This window comes from Sphaerodactylus townsendi, linkage group LG02 (genome assembly GCF_021028975.2).
Source record: "Sphaerodactylus townsendi isolate TG3544 linkage group LG02, MPM_Stown_v2.3, whole genome shotgun sequence".
Taxonomy (NCBI): Eukaryota; Metazoa; Chordata; class Lepidosauria; order Squamata; family Sphaerodactylidae; genus Sphaerodactylus; species Sphaerodactylus townsendi.
Genome location: NC_059426.1, coordinates 147,927,697 through 147,943,943, shown reverse-complemented (window position 1 = coordinate 147,943,943; position 16,247 = coordinate 147,927,697).

The following is a 16,247-nucleotide window of genomic DNA, read 5'->3' as shown; positions in this document are numbered from 1 at the left end:
ACTTCTCAACCTTTAAACCTGGGTGGTAATTACTAGGAGAGTCTCCTAAATGCTCTACCCTGAAAGCTTTGGTGCTGCTAGCTTAACAATTGCACCCCTGACAGCCGAGGCACTTCCCAGATTTCCCCAGATTTTCCTTTTAAATCCCCCCCCGCCTTTGACATGGGATTTAAAGGGAGAATCTGAGGACCCCAGTTTAAACATTGCAGAAGAGAGTGATGCTGAAACTTTCAGGGTGGGGGAGAATCAACCCCAAAAATAGCATCACTTTCAATGTGTGTTTAAACTGGGAACCCCAGACTTCTCCACCTTTAAGGTGGGATTTAAAAGGAGAATCTGGGTTCTCTCGCTTAAAACACCATTGAAAAATGATGCTGTTGGGGGGGTGGATTTCAGCATCACTTGTTTAAACCATAGGCTGAGGCCCAGATTCTCCCTTTGAAACAATGAAAGTGGGATGCTGTTTCCTCAATCGGGGAGACTGGATACAAAACACCATAAAATGTTTTCATAGCAGTAATAAAACATTTTGAAAGCATTTTGAAAATGTTTTCAAAAAAATTTATTTCTGCTGTGTGGCATGGCTTATTGCTGTGTTCAGATTTGTGAGTTGGGGCATGTTCTATAATGTGACGGTGACTTTGAAACAACCTGGTGTAAAAAATCATTGCTTGGTCACAGTGGGGGAGGGTGGCTGCCCATGGGTGGCGCCAAACTGGGCGTAGCTACAAGGGGGGGTGCGCGTTGCATTGGGCACGCCCCTGGGGGGGCATCAAACTTAGGTTTTGCCCAGGGCTCCAGTTTGCCTAGTTACGCCACTGCCCACCACACCAGGCCAGAATACTACATCAGACTTTAACCCTTCTTTAGAATTAGGGTTGCCACCCCTAAATTGAGAAATACCTGGAGATTTTCTGGGTGGAGTCTGGGGAAAGCAGGATTTGGGGAGGGGAGGAACCTCAACAGGGTATAATACCATATAGAGACCATCTTCCAAAGCAGCCATTTTTTTCCCAGGGGAACTGATCTTTTTCATCTTGAGATAAGTTATAACAGTGGTAGATCTCCAGGTGCTACCTGGAGATTATCAATCCTATCTAAAATACAGTATTTAAAAGGCAACCAGGCACCAGTTTGCCCAGGTTTTGCACTGAGTAATCACAGGTAAGTAGGGTTTATTTTCCTTTCTACACAATAAGGGAGGGAAGAGGAAAAAGAGTGAAGGTGGGCACAACAAGGAACTGGTTATTTGTGCCTGTTGTGGAAAACTGGAGCTTACCTGCAGTTTGCCATGATATCTGAATGCGAACTCAGTGGCCCCTTCTGCACACGCAAAATAATGCGTTTTCAAACCACTTTCACAACTGTTTGCAAGTGGATTTTGCCACTCCGCACAGCTTCAAAGAGCACTGAAAGCAGTTTGAAAGTGCATTATTCTGCATGTGCGGAATGAGCCAGTCATTCCTAAACTGTTGCAGAACAACTGTGCTGCCCCGTACGTTACCCAAAGACAAAACCAGCAATTGAGTAACCTCACTTTTAGATAGCACACCTCTTTCTCATACACTTCACCATTTGCAAAAGTCTTGGGGCTCCTTGCCACACTTTCACACACCTGTACCCTCTGCCCTTTAGACAGCAAAATGTCTTCTGTAAGCTTCAAAGGGTTCCTGAATGAGTGATCTGTTGCCAGACCAACCTATGGTGGATCCTGTTTGGAAGATGGTGCCATCTCTACCCACCTCAGCCAACCCTTGGGTTGCCTCACAGTGCAATGCCAAAATGCAGAGCTTATTCCTTGCATTGGCTCAATGCACCCAAGGAGAAAGAACTATGTCTGGACTTGTCTTCATCTCAAATCAGCTTGCGCAATGCTTCTCTCACACCCTTCCTGATGGGATTAAGTCAACACAAAGATCTTGCCCTGGAGAGACATCCCACCTTCAGCCTAGACCTTATACCCCAGTGAAAACAATGGATGTGTTGGAGACACTCCCAAGCATTGAACCTCAGGCTGATGTCTCAAGCCATTAGGCTTGATGTCCATTAAGATTGATGTCTGTCTCTTGTTTTTCCCAGGAAAGGTGGGAATGCATTTTGTCAAAAGTGATTAAGGTTCACTCTGTATAATCCCGGGGGTCCATTTTTCCCTATAAGAAGTCCACTTTCCCAACAGACAGTGTTCAGCATCTCTGGGCATCTCTCTGTCTGTGATACTGTTCCACAGTGCTGTTCATCCAAAGCTAAGTGTGGGTCGCTCATTTCTGTTCATTGGAGCATTTCGCTCCAAGATCAGATGACTATACTTTTATTGCCCTTCTTCATATATTCCTTACCTGTTTCAGATCTATCCCCTCAAAACTGTCCTAGGCCTATGTGTGTGTTCTGCTGTTTTGATTGTGTGCATGTGTACTCTTATTATTCCTCAATAAAAATTGTTAAACTTTATCCGCTGTCCGGCAAATTTCTTGCAAAAGCTGACTCTTGTGTTGCCCAGCCTTTTGTTAAGTCAAGAATCTGATCCTGCTAATTCCTCACTCTAAGGCCCCTTCCAACCATGCAGAATAATGTACTTTCAATCCAGATACTTTCACAATTGTTTGCAAGTGGATTTTGCTATTTTGCACAGTAAAATCCAACTGCAAAGTGCATTGAAAGTGGATTGAAAGTGCATTATTCTGCATGAGCAGAAGGGGCCTAAAAGAGAGAGACTTCCCACCACTTCACAATAATCAAGTCCCATTCAGAAAATATCAAAAGCCAGTATTTAGTGTGTGCATGTGTGTGTGTGTGTGGGGGGGGGGGTGTATCCCAACCTATCAGGATCCCACCTCAATTTTTCTCAGACTAACCAAAAGGTATCCTATTTCTTTTCCAGTAGTTGAATTTATCCTGGCATAAAAGTCCCTTCAGTATTGCCAAATATTTTGTCCATTTCAAATACACTTTGCTTTTTTTCAAAAGTATCTTTATTATGTTATAAAAAGAGTTATTACAACACAAAAAAGTAATATATTATTGAAAAGAATCAAAGAAAATCAAAAAGAAGAAACAATACATTATTATATACCCTTTAACAATTTTCACAAGTCACACTAACATTTCCATATAACTAATGAGTATATAACTAACAATATATATTCTTATTATAAAAAAGAAAAGAGAATAGAAAGAAACAAGAAATCTTTTAGTCAGTATGAAAAAAGATCTCTGTTATATCATTATAGATAATTTTGTTTTATACAATTTCAAAAACTGACTACCCAACCCCCACAGCATTAGTATACATTATATTTTATATTAAGCAAACTCTTACCAAGAAAAAAATTCTAATCTTAATTACAATATCTATCTTTGCAGTGTATTTACTGAAGTACATTATATATGTTTATACATTACAAAATCAATTAAATTTCTAAGGTCTCCATCTCGATATAATTCAGAAAAGTAATCTTTTAATATTTTCCCTCTTTCTTTCTCTAAAGGCTGCTTACAGGTAATTCGAACAGGGATCAGATTACGCCAATCCTACATCATCTGTACTGGCTGCCGATCAAGTTCCAGATTGTGATTAAAGTGTTGGTTTTTACCTTTAAAGCCATTCACAGCCTTGGACCTGCATACCTGAGGAACTACCTCTCCCCATATTGCTCCGTTAGGCCCCTCTGCTCCTCGGAGGAGGACATACTCGTGATCCCTGGCCCCAAAATGATCAGGCTGGCCTCTACGAGGACCAGGGCTTTTTCAGCCCTGGCCTCTACCTGGTGGAACAGGCTCCCTAAAAAGATCAGCGACCTGCGGGACTTGCAGAGTTTTTGCAGGGCCTGAAAGATGGACCTGTTCCACCAGGCATTTGATCAGCCTGGTTAAATACATCTACCTTTCCATCTGGCCTCCCGTGGGCACAGGGTGGGGTGGAGAGGGGAGTGCAGCTAGATGCCATCTGCATTTTTATGAGTTCTTGTATTATTATACATACTGATGTATTAAATTATGGTTTTATGTATGTTTTAAACTATTGTTTACCGCCCTGAGCCCTTAGGGGGAGGACATTATATAAAACTACTACTACTACTACTACTACTACTACTACTACTACTACTACTACTACTACTACTACTAATAATAATAATAATAATAATAATAATAATAATAATAATAATAATAATAATAATAATACTTTCGAATCCAAACGGACCAAGTGTTGAAACACAATACACCAGACATCACCGTGATCGAGGACAAGAAAGTGAGCATCATTGACATAGCAGTCCTCAGTGACAGCAGGGTCATTGAAAAAGAACACGAGAAGGTCACTAGATACCGTGATTTGAAAATCGAGCTTCAGCGTCTATGGCACAAACCAGCTGAGGTCGTCCCAGTGGTGATCGGCACTCTGGGCGCCATCCCAAAAACACTAGGGCAGCACTTGAAACATCTTTGAATTGACAAAATTAACATTGGTCAAATTCAAAAGGCAGCCCTGCTGGGATCCGCACAAATACTACGCCGATACATTACAACTTCCTAGGCCTCTGGGTGAGGCTCTTAATCAATTCTTTTTCTAACTTTGATAATTCCATTAATTTTTGCTGTCTTAATTTTCTCTTTTCCTAAAAATAATGTGCCTCTTGACTCATTAATACCCCTCTCATAGATGCCTTACTGGTATCCAGTACAACTTATAATGGGCTTGAATTTTCAATTGTCACAAAAATTGTTCTACATCCAGGTATTGTTCTACATCCAGGTATTTCCCAATCCAGAGCTGGCAGTGTTAGGTAAAATAGTACAGCACTGGACTTAACATCCTGGGGGTATCAGAGAAGTAGATCCAAAATAAAGCAATTCTCCGTTGCAATTAGGAATGAGGCTGAAATTTTAAATGTTGGTTGACACAATTCAAATTTTCACATTTTGATTTCATTTCTGTTTTGTTAAACCCCATCGAGTTCGCCACTACTTGGCCAACCCACCCTGGCTCCAAGCTTCTTTTCTATGCCAAGCTGCCCCAAACCCCCATCACCCCATACTGTTTAGTACATAAGTTCAAATGTTGATGGAAAGCACCCAGGGATTGATTGCTTCCCCAGCCTCCAACCCCAAGGACCATTTAGCTATGAATGGCTCATTTGCCATTAAATAATAGGTCCCTAACCATCACAAATTCTGCTGCTCAAAGTCTTCATTTCACCAGTCTCTCAGGATCAGGTCTATTTATGGAACCCCATCCCATCATTCCAAATGTGAAGAATTTATTTTTTTAAAAAAGTCAATTATCCCAGCCAATAAGACAAAGACCCTCAAAGTCCCATTTGGCTGCAAAACAGCTCATCCCACATTCTTGCTGCAAGGGGGGAAGGAAGAATCTACAGCAAAAGTCTTCCAACTACAGAGATTTGCTGGATGACCTTGAGCTAGTCAGTTTGTTCAGAAATCTCTCAGCCCCACCAATCTTACAAGGTATCTGTTGTGGGGCGAGGAAGGGAAAGAAGTTTATAAGCCTCATTACAGGAGAGAAAGGCAGGGTATAAATCCAAATTCCTCCTTTTTCTTCATTTAATAACTTATCCTCAGGCACTGAGGGAGACCACTGTCTGGGACCTTCAATCCTCTGAGGGTGATATGACGCAAAATCATTTCCGCCACTATTCTTTTTGCATCAGATACACATGCATGACATATGTGACATAACCATCAATGTAAAACAATTGCGTTAAAATGGCCAGACAGAAAATAGCTAGAATAGATCATACCTAATTGCTATTTCTTATAATCCCCTTCCTCTAGATTTCTTTTGTGGGTTTCCAATGTTGATCTGAAATAAAAGAATTGAGTAAAATGCATCTGAAAAGAAATCTTTCACCAAGTAATAAATGTACAGGAGTGTTCCCATTATGCTTTGCTGCAATCCACTTAGTTATTTTATTGTCTTTTCTTTCCTCAAAGAGTGGGGAAAGAGCACCAAGGGAGTGACCTTGCATGATACAAAGGGGCAGTCGGGAACATTATTCTTTTATATCCTCTGTAAGCCATAACCTCTTCCAAAAGTAACCATTTCCTTTTAGCATGAGTGTTTGCTTATTTTCAGATATCTATCAACCCTTGATGAGGGAGACACTAATGGACCCCAGAGTGTTCTCCGTTCACAGGCACTGTTATTTTTGCATTATGACTTGTCTTATGATTGATGTCTTTGACACAATTTCTGGCACAGAGACCAAGTGAAGACAGAGCTAGTAGTGGGTATAGCTGATAAAATATAACCATTACCCAAAAGACCTGTTTACTACAGGTAGCACAGACAATGCAAACTTGAGGATTTGGGGAATTAGATGTGCAAGGTTTATTTTCCAGGATAATACTTTTCAATAACTAGAAGGTGCCTGTAAGTGCCTGTAAGTGGAATGGTGGTGTATAAATCCAATAAAAACAAATAAATCAATAACATTTCAGTTGGTGTAAGGTCTACTAAATTCCTATAATATTTAAAATTCAGCAGCAGGGTTAGGTATCTGACCCCATAGACTTGCATAGAAAGCAGAACAGAGACCCAAACCATTTTCGCTGTGCCAGGCATCATTAGACTTGCACTGAATTCTAACAAAATGACAAACATCAAAGAATATTGGTTCCCCCCCCCCTTTTTTTCTGACCAAAACTGGTGTTAGACTTTTTTAAAAAAATTCATGAGATTACATTTAATGGTGCTGTAAAACATTCAAATGATAGAGTTTTTTGGATGAAGAGAGAAGGAATTAGTTGTGCCTGTTCATCGTCTTCATTTTTTCCCCTCTAAAAAGAAAAGATTATCTCTGCTGTAAGGGTTATTTGTCACTTCAAATTATATTAGTTCAAATAGGCTGCATGAGAGAGAGAAAAAATGATTAAAAAGGCAACTCAGTTACTTTCCAAAGGCTTCAACTGATTATCCAACTTAAAAGTCAAAGAAACTAGGGCATTTCCAAATGATGTTTTCATACTCATTTAACCTTTACAATAGATTGTTTTAAAGCAGAACACAATCCTGAGGGGCTAAATGAACTTCCACAGGCTAACTTCCTGAAAAAGTCTGTCTTTTTATTGCTCTGAATTAAATCTGAAACTGGATTGGATAAAGCAAGTCCCAACTTCATCTTTGCTACATCGGAAGCTAATGGTCAGAATGAGATTCAGAATTGAAAAGGGTATTTTTGGAATAGTATGCAGAACCACCATCCCAAAGAAAGAAAGAAAATATAGATATATATATATGAAATATATGAAATATATGAAATATACATATATACATACATACATACATACACACACACACACACACACACACACACACACACACACACACACACACACACACACACACACACATATGAATATATATATATGAATATATATATGAATATATATTCTGGGCAAACAAATCCACATATACACATATACATACACACACACACACATATATACATACATATATTATGTGTGTGTGTGTATGTATATGTGTATATGTGGATTTGTTTGCCCTGAATATGTGTGTGTGTGTGTGTGTGTGTGTGTGTGTGTGTGTGTGTGTGTGTGTGTGTGTATGTGTGTATGTGTACATACACATACATACATTTTAGTGGATTTGCCTTAATGGCTTTGTTTTATTTTCAGTTACTGTGATTTAATAGTTTAGTTGTATTCTTTTAATTTTAAGCTACTTCATGCAGGTGTCTGGAGATGTGGCATACAAGATTCTCCAAATAAATACGATATTTATGCTCACAGCTATCATTAGCTTCTGTGTTAAAGTGTCAAAACAGGTATATTCAGGGCAAACAAATCCACAAAACCAGCAGTAAAAGAAGGTGCATGGAAGCCACTGAAGGGGAAAACAAGTATCATGACAAACAAGCAAATTAGGAAACTCATGCTGATACATATTTGATAAAATGCGAAATTCCACTCACTGACTGACTCATCAACAGAACTCAAAAACCACCAAAGCCACACACATGAAATTTGGCACACCTGTTCCTTATGTACTCCAGATGCTCACTAAGAAAGGATTTCCCAAAAGATTCACTTCCACTTGATTTATTACCTATTTACTGTTTTCACTGCTCATCTCTGGCCATCTGCCCAAACATTCTAAGGGCAAACCAACCCCTCAGTCCACAGACATGCTGCACGAACATTCTAAGGATGACAGTTAAACACCACCAGCTTTCTGTCTTTCACCATGGTGCGCCAACTGCACTCTAACACTGCCCTCCACAACTCATGCGGACCTATCCCTTCTGCTGAAACCGCTACAGGGAGAAGAGGAATTAAACGCAGAAAGCGTTTTACATGCTGCATTAGAAAAAGACAACTACAGGAAGCTGCTGCAACATATGCGCAAACCAACCCTCAGTCCACAGACAGGCTGTGAGGAAATATGCTGCATGTCACCCCAAAATTCTCAAACATGCTGCAAAGTATTCTGAATGTCACCCCAAAGTTAACAGACAGGCTGTGAAAAAGTACTCCTCCACCCACCCTCACATTAACAACACCACTACAGCCAAATACTATCAACATAGATTGCAAACCACACTATCGCCTTGGACTACTAAACATTTGTTGGGTTTGCATATGGACATCAGATTGATTACTGTGGAAACAAGTTTATTGCTCTCGGCCTCCATTCACCCTGTGTCGTGCTCTGAAGTGGCGGGATGAGTCCCCAGGAATGTGCTGCAGTGGCAGTACAATCCAGCTCCTTGCCCTTCAACCCTACCCTGAATCTCTTCACAGCCTTCTCACGCATCAGCATCCAATGGCCAAACACTTCCTTTCTGCATCCCGAAAATACAATGGCCGCTTCCAAATAATGTCTTTTGGAACCCACCAGATGAAAGAGAGCAATAACACATTGCATTAGAAAAGGACAACTACTGCTGCAAAATATGCGAAAACAAACCCATCAGTCCACAGACAGGCTGTGAGGAAATATGCTGCATGTCACCCCAAAGTTCACAAACAGGCTGTAAAGAAGTATGCTGAATGTCACCCTGAAATTCATAGAGAGCCTGTGATGAAGTATGTGTAGCGAAGCATGGGTACCCTGCTAGTATTTGGATATTTTAAAATGGATAATTTGTTTCAGCTCTCCAAGAGCATTATTTTAGAGCACAGATTGACAGGCCAAATTTAGGAACATTTTGATAAAGTTTTTAGGTTCTCTTTGAAGACAGCTTCTGAAAGACATCACTCATTAAAAAAACACTGACTGCATAAATTCTGGTTGATCACAATCTTAGCACTTGCTTACTACCTTTGGGCACAAAGATAGATATTTGAGCTTAAGAACGTTTCAGATTTTGGATGGTGCTCTCCATCAATTTCTTGAAAGGAATTTCTACAGTACTTCATCCATATTGAATTTCATGACCACTTTGGTTGTTCTATAGTGCTTCTAATCCTGGGATAAAATGGTGGTAATAATTTCCCCTAACCATGCTAATGAAATTTGATAGAAGTACTGTTGTTAAACATGATTCTGTTTATGAATTGATAGTGTATAAATGACATCCATAGGACTGGCATAAATGGGACCAATGAAAATGAGAATTACGCCAAAGAAAATGCTGGGACAAACGTGTCATCCTAACATGATACACAAAAGAAATAAAGAAAATAAATGTATTTGTATACCTCTACTTCCAAGTTTAACAGAGACTTGTATTTTACAAGCTCAACTTTCCTGTTCCCTTTCTCCTTAACATATTGTAAAAGGTCTTTAACTTTCTCCTGTATTTGATCTCACTTACAGACTTGTGATAATTAACTCTTCCTGACATTTGGGTACAGAGCAACAGATAGCTTTGAATAAAATAAAATAAAAAGGTACAAGAAAGTGTTATAATCTAGTGGAGGAATCTATCTCCTTGGAAAGGTTAAGCACTTTGCAATATGATGCGCGAAATTCAGTCTTCACTTACTCTTGAGTAATGCCATGAATTAGGTCCAGCAGGACTATTTTCCAAAGGGCAGACCCTTCTAAAAGAGATTGTTGCTCTGAAGAAAGCATAAGACTTGGAAGGAAGGAAGGAAGGAAGGAAGGAAGGAAGGAAGGAAGGAAGGAAGGAAGGAAGGAAGGAAGGAAGGAAGGAAGGAAGGAAGGAAGGAAGGAAGGAAGGAAGGAAGGAAGGAAGGAAGGAAGGAAGGAAGAATATGAGTTTTTTAATGGCTTCTTGCATGTTGAAGTGTACAGCAAAAATATTTCTGAAGATAAACTCTAACAGAAATATGCCCCACCATTACCAACAAACAATCTTGGTTATCCACAGGACTAAGAAAAGTGGGGGAAACTGAAAATAAGCTTTTTCAGAGATTAGCACAAAACTAACAAGCAACCTTGTTGGAGCTGGAAGACATTCACACTTCTAGCTGATGCCTTTATAAATCTCTAGTCTGTGACTCCATTAAAAAACTAATTTCCTGCTTTCACAGATGCATGATTATATGAAGACAAGTGTAAATGAGCAGTGACACCCAGTGGTCCTCTATGGAGAACAGAAGAAAAACAGTGTACACCAGGCAATCTCCACCACCTGGAATCCAACCTAGATCTGGTTTTAAAGAAAGTGATCACATTGTCCAGTTTGAAGCAACCATTGTCATTAAATATTTGCAGGGGTAATTTTGTGAGCTGGTTCCTATAGGAAAAGACACATAACATGCCTCTACTCTTCATTGCCCTTGTTGTAGGCTCAGCTTGGCAACCAGATGAAAGGCTGATGTGGTAATGTGGGAAAGGGGGTGACATCAGCAATGTCACTGACTTTGCTACATCACTTTTTAAAAGCCATAATGGTTCTGACAATTCCTAAAGCTACCTTATGCCACCTCTGAGTTTTAACTGGAAATGACATAGCAAAGTTGGCGATGTTACCTTTCCAAAAAAAATTCCTGCTGCTGCTCTGAGCACTGAGAGGCCTCTCACCATCAAGAGCCAGCGTGGTGTAGTGGTTAGGAAGGGTGGACACTAATCTGGAGAACCTGGTTGGATTCCCCACTCCTCCTCATGAGCCGTGAACTCTTATCTGTTGAACTAGATTTGTTTCCCTGGTTCTACACATTAAGTCTGTTGGGTGACCTTGGGCTAGTCACAGTTCATTGGAACTCTGTTAGCCCCACTACCTCACAAGGTGTCTCTTGTGGGGAGAGAAAGGGAAGGAGTTTGTAAGCTGCTTTGAGACACCTTACAGGAGAGAAAGGCAGGGTATAAATTCTTGCTCTTCTTCTACATAGCTGAAAAACCCACCTTGATTATTCGTAGTGAAGTTAAAATAATTGTACACCAGATATTATGGAAGTTCTTTCTATAGAACTAGGTTTATGATGATTCATTAAGAGACACAACTATTCAGAAGACTTTGCAGAAATCCCATGATAGGGATGAAAACATGTCAATCATAATTCAGATTGTGATTTTTTTCCCTACAAAAGTAAAACTAGGTACACATTTTAGTTGTAGAAACCTCCATGAGGAATTGTTGCTGAAACCTTCATTTTATTTGGATGAATTCTAATTATGTTCACATTGTACATGAAACTGGTCTTCCATATATCATCTATATCTTGAGTGAAAATTCCATCCTGCTCTTTATACTAGATCAGGGGTCGGGAACCTGCGGCTCGCGAGCTGCATGCGGCTCTTCCGCCGCTGTTCTGCGGCTCCATGAGCAGAGCCGCCGGCCCCCTCTTCGCCCACCCTGCAGGAAGCAGGGTGGGCACATCTCTAGCCCGCGGCCGGTGAGGCCGTGCCGCGGGCTTTGGCTCCTGCCCGCCCCGCTGCTTGCGGGGCGGGCGCTCTCCCGGTGGCCGGGCAGGCCGAGCTGCCTGGCCCCTCTTCGCCCGCCCTGCAGGAAGCAGGGCGGGCACATCTCTAGCCCACGGGGGAGGTGAGTGGGGGGAGGGAGGGTGAGCCAGCGAGCGAACAAGTCGGCGGGGGAGTGGACGGGGGGGCGAGCGAGTGGGTGGGGGGGTGAGCCAAATGGCTCTTTGGTGGTGAGCCAAATCTGGTGGTGAGCCAAATGGCTCTTTGAGGGGAAAAGGTTCCCGACCCCTGTACTAGATCAGTCAGTTTAAAAATACTGTAATGTCCATGCATGTGGGGATGCTTCCATGTGTAATCTAGGGACTACTGGTAACAGCCCTCAATTTCCCTTCAGGTAAGTATCAGTCTCACTTTAATATGGGGCAAAAATATTAGCTGAAAACCTGAACCAACTTTGCCTACGTTTTAAAGTTTTCTGTTTACTTTACTGCAAGCTGAGTCCATGGGGCACAATCTACTGGGAAATTCTCCTACCCAGTGAAATAAATGAGAGCTTTTCAACAAATATGGTACGCTAGAATAAATGGCAACTGAATCTCACATCATAATGTGAAGTGCTTAACCTTTTTGAAGGGCTGAATTCCTGAACTAAATATGATATAATGCTTTTCTGATCTTTGTCAGTTCCCAATTGTTTCTGTGTGTATAGTGAATGATTATTGGAATTTCTGAAAAAGTAAAATTCCTAATACTGTTGATGGCCAAAATTTGGCATTCAGGGCTTGGAATATGAAATATGGAAGCTAATAATGTTTGTGTTCAATACAAAAGTGAGTATTACTGCCCTGAAGGCTTCTCCTACTTAAACTGCATATTTGAGCTGGAGAATTCCTTCTTCTCCTCTTCCCCCTCACAGCTTTGACAACACAGAGTCTAAAGTATCCCTGTATTACAAAACAATGAGAGGTGAGCATCTTCCCTGGCCTATCAGAGCTTGTGTGGTATAGTGGTTAGAGTTTCTAACTAGAATCAGAGAGACCCATATTTGACTCCCCAATATACAATGGAAGCTTTTGGGATTGCCTTGGACCAACCATACCCTCTCAACCATACCCACCTCACAGGATTATTGCGAGGATCAGATGGAGTACCAAACAAACAAACAAAAACCTCTGTGAGCTGTTTTGGGTTCACAATGGGGATAAGAGCATCACAAATGAGGGATGGTTTGGAGGGTGGACGTCATTACATTTTACTCGAGGCCCCTATCCTCCCCCTCCTTTTAGGGATTCCAACCTTCAAGTGAGGCCTGGGGTTCCCCAGAATTACAGCCAGAGGAGAATCAGGAGAAAATGGTGCCCAAGGGTAACACCTAGTCAAGCACCCCCCATATCCCCCAGTGCTCCCCAAGTGACTGAAAGGCATGAGCCCAGGGTGTGGGTGTGGAAGATAGTGTGGAAGGTGTGGTGTGGAAGGTGGACTCTATGGCATTGTGCCCCACTGAGGCTCCTATCCTCCCCAGCAGAGACATAGGTATAGATTTTTTATGGGGGGGTTCAGGGGCCACGCCTCCACCCACCTTGGGGGCATGGCCACGCCTCCCCAAACCCCGCCCCAGCCTCAGTGCTTATAAAAGCAGCTCTCCAAGGCTGGGGACAGCAGACTCCGCTGCCCCACCCTCCCACCCCCCCCCCACCAGCTTGGCTCCCAGTTGGCAGCCAGCAGTCCCTTCTGCCCTCCACTCTGGGCAGAGACGTAGCTAGGGGAAATGGAGCCCAGTGCAAAATCTGAGTTTTGCACACACACCCCATGGGCAGCCACTGTGGTGCTGGAATCCACCCCCAAACAGCATCACTTTCAATGGTGTTTAAACTAAAGAGCCCAAATTCTCATTTTAAATCCACCTTAAAGGGAGAATCTGGAGTCCCCAGTTAAAACAACATTGAAAGTAATGCTGTTTTGGGGTGAATTATCCCCCACCCTGGAACAGCATCACTTTCAATGTTTAAACTGGGGACCTCAAATTCTCCCTTTAAATCCATGCTGAAGGGGGTGGATTTAAAAGGAGAATCTGGGGGAACTTGGGGGAACTTGGGGAGTGCCTGCTGTCAGGGGTGCAATTGTTAAGCTAGCAGCACCAATATTTCAGGGTATCTTTAGGAGACACTCCTAATGCTACCATCCAGGTTTGGTGAATTTTGGTTCAGGGGGTCCAAAGTTATGGACCTTCAAAGGTGTAGCCCCCATCTTTTATAGTTCCCATTGGAAAAAATGGGGGATGGGTCACCCCCTTTGAGATTCCATAACTTTGGTCCCCCTTGACTAAACGTCACAAAACCTGGGTGATATCAGTAAGAGACTCTCCTGATGATACAACCCAGGTTTGGTGAAGTTTGGTGCAGGGAGTCCAAAATTATGGACTCTCAAAGGTGTAGCCCCATCTTCTATTAACTCCTATTGGAAACAATGGGAATGGGGCACCCTTTTTGGGAGTCCATAACTTTGAACCCCCTAAACCAAACCTCACCAAGCATGGGTAGTATCATCAGGACAGTCTCCCAAAATATCCCTGAAAATTTGGTGCTGCTAGACTAAAAATTACGCCCCCTGAAGGTCAAAAACCAAAAAAACCACTTAAATGTTTTTAAAAACCACAAAAGGGGGCGAGCTTTGGACATGTAATGGGGGGGGGGTTGAACCCGAGAAGCTCCCCTTACCTACGTCCTTGCTCCCCAGGTTCTACACCCAAATTTTCTTTGGCATCTCTACCCCCACCCTCATTCTCTGCTGCTGGCCATGGAGGACCTGGTAACCCTACCTCTTTACAAAAGAAAGTAGCTTTGAAAAACTCCCTGAGCTATTACAGTCAGCATCATTTGTGGTTTGAGTGTCTGACAAGAATCTAGGAAACCAGTGTTCAAATACCCATTCTGCCATGGCTGCTTACTGGGTGTTCTTGGGCCAGCCAGTCTCTCTCAGCCTAATCTACCCCATGTGGTTGTTGTGAGAATAAAATGGAGGAGAGGAACAGTAATATAAGCCACTCGGGGTCTTCTTTGGGGAGAAAGGGGAGGCATGATGTTTGTTATAATTCTTATTTTGGCTTCAATTCACAAGAAGGATGATCACTGTGCTGTTGCCTTGCCCAGTATTGTTTCAGCTTTTGGGGCAGCAGGAAGAACAGCTCATTCTGTATTCAAACCACTGTTCAATCTCATGAGCACAGAGACATTTGGGGCTGGAAGTGGAGTGAGTGGACCTTCCTCTAGTCATTAATATTCTGAAGTAAGTTTACTGGTATTTTGCTCACATATTGATTGGCTGCTTTTGAACAAATACTCGTAATGTAAAAGGAAAGGTGAGAGTTAGAGAAAGGCCTTTAACAGCTTACCATAATGGTTAATTCATCACTATTCTTTTCATTATGTTTCAATTGTGCTTTTAACATGGCATGATTACTAAACTATCTTAATTTGTAACAGCAAACAGGCATAATCAATAATGAGATTTTTTTTAATGCTATAGCATTGTAAGCTCCTATAAGAACTAGTCTGGATGGTGCAGACTTGCCCGATCTTGTCAGATTTCAGAAGCTAAGGTGGGTTGGTCTTGGTGGAATTCACCTTCCAAAGCTGACATTTTCTCCAGGTGAACTGTGGAGGTGAGAGTCAGAGCTCAAACAATCAAACATGGAGAGTTAACTTGGGCATCTAGAGACACCACAGAGTTCCTGGTGTCACAGCTGTTTAAGCTTCTATTAAAACATCTTGGATGGAAAGATTTAGGTTGGAAGGGATTATCAATCACTTATCCCTCCCCCCCCTTTCTGTGATTCCTTGCAGTGCCTGTTTGAAAATGAATGAACAGCGTCATTGAAACTTGTCAATGTCTGATTTGGAATTGGAATTTCTGTGCTCTGAATACTTGGAGACATGACAAATACAATGCAATTTGATTAAAAAGTCAATTTACATCTTGGAATGTAAAACCTGATTCTACTCATGCACGCCGAATCAATGCACAACTAATTTTCCAAAGATTTTTTAAGCATTCTCCTGTGATACACGGAAGTCCTAGGGTTGCCAACTCTGGGTTGGGAAATTCTTGGAGATCTGAGGGCAGAACAGCTTGGTGACAGCAATATTTGGGAACCTCAGCAGGGTACGGTGTCACAGCATCTACTTTTCAAAACTGCCATTTTTCCAGGGGAACTGATCTATGTTGTCAAGAGACCAGTTGTAATTCTTGGAGATCTCCAGGGCCCACCTGGAAGATGGCAATCCTAGAAAGTATGATATATGAATTATTGCATCAAGATCCCTACACTTCAGACTTTATGCTAATATTTTTTATTATTATTCTTAATTGAGTTTGTGTTCGATCTTTTCACAAGAGCTCACATAGGGATGATCACATATCCCATGTCATTATCTCCTGATCA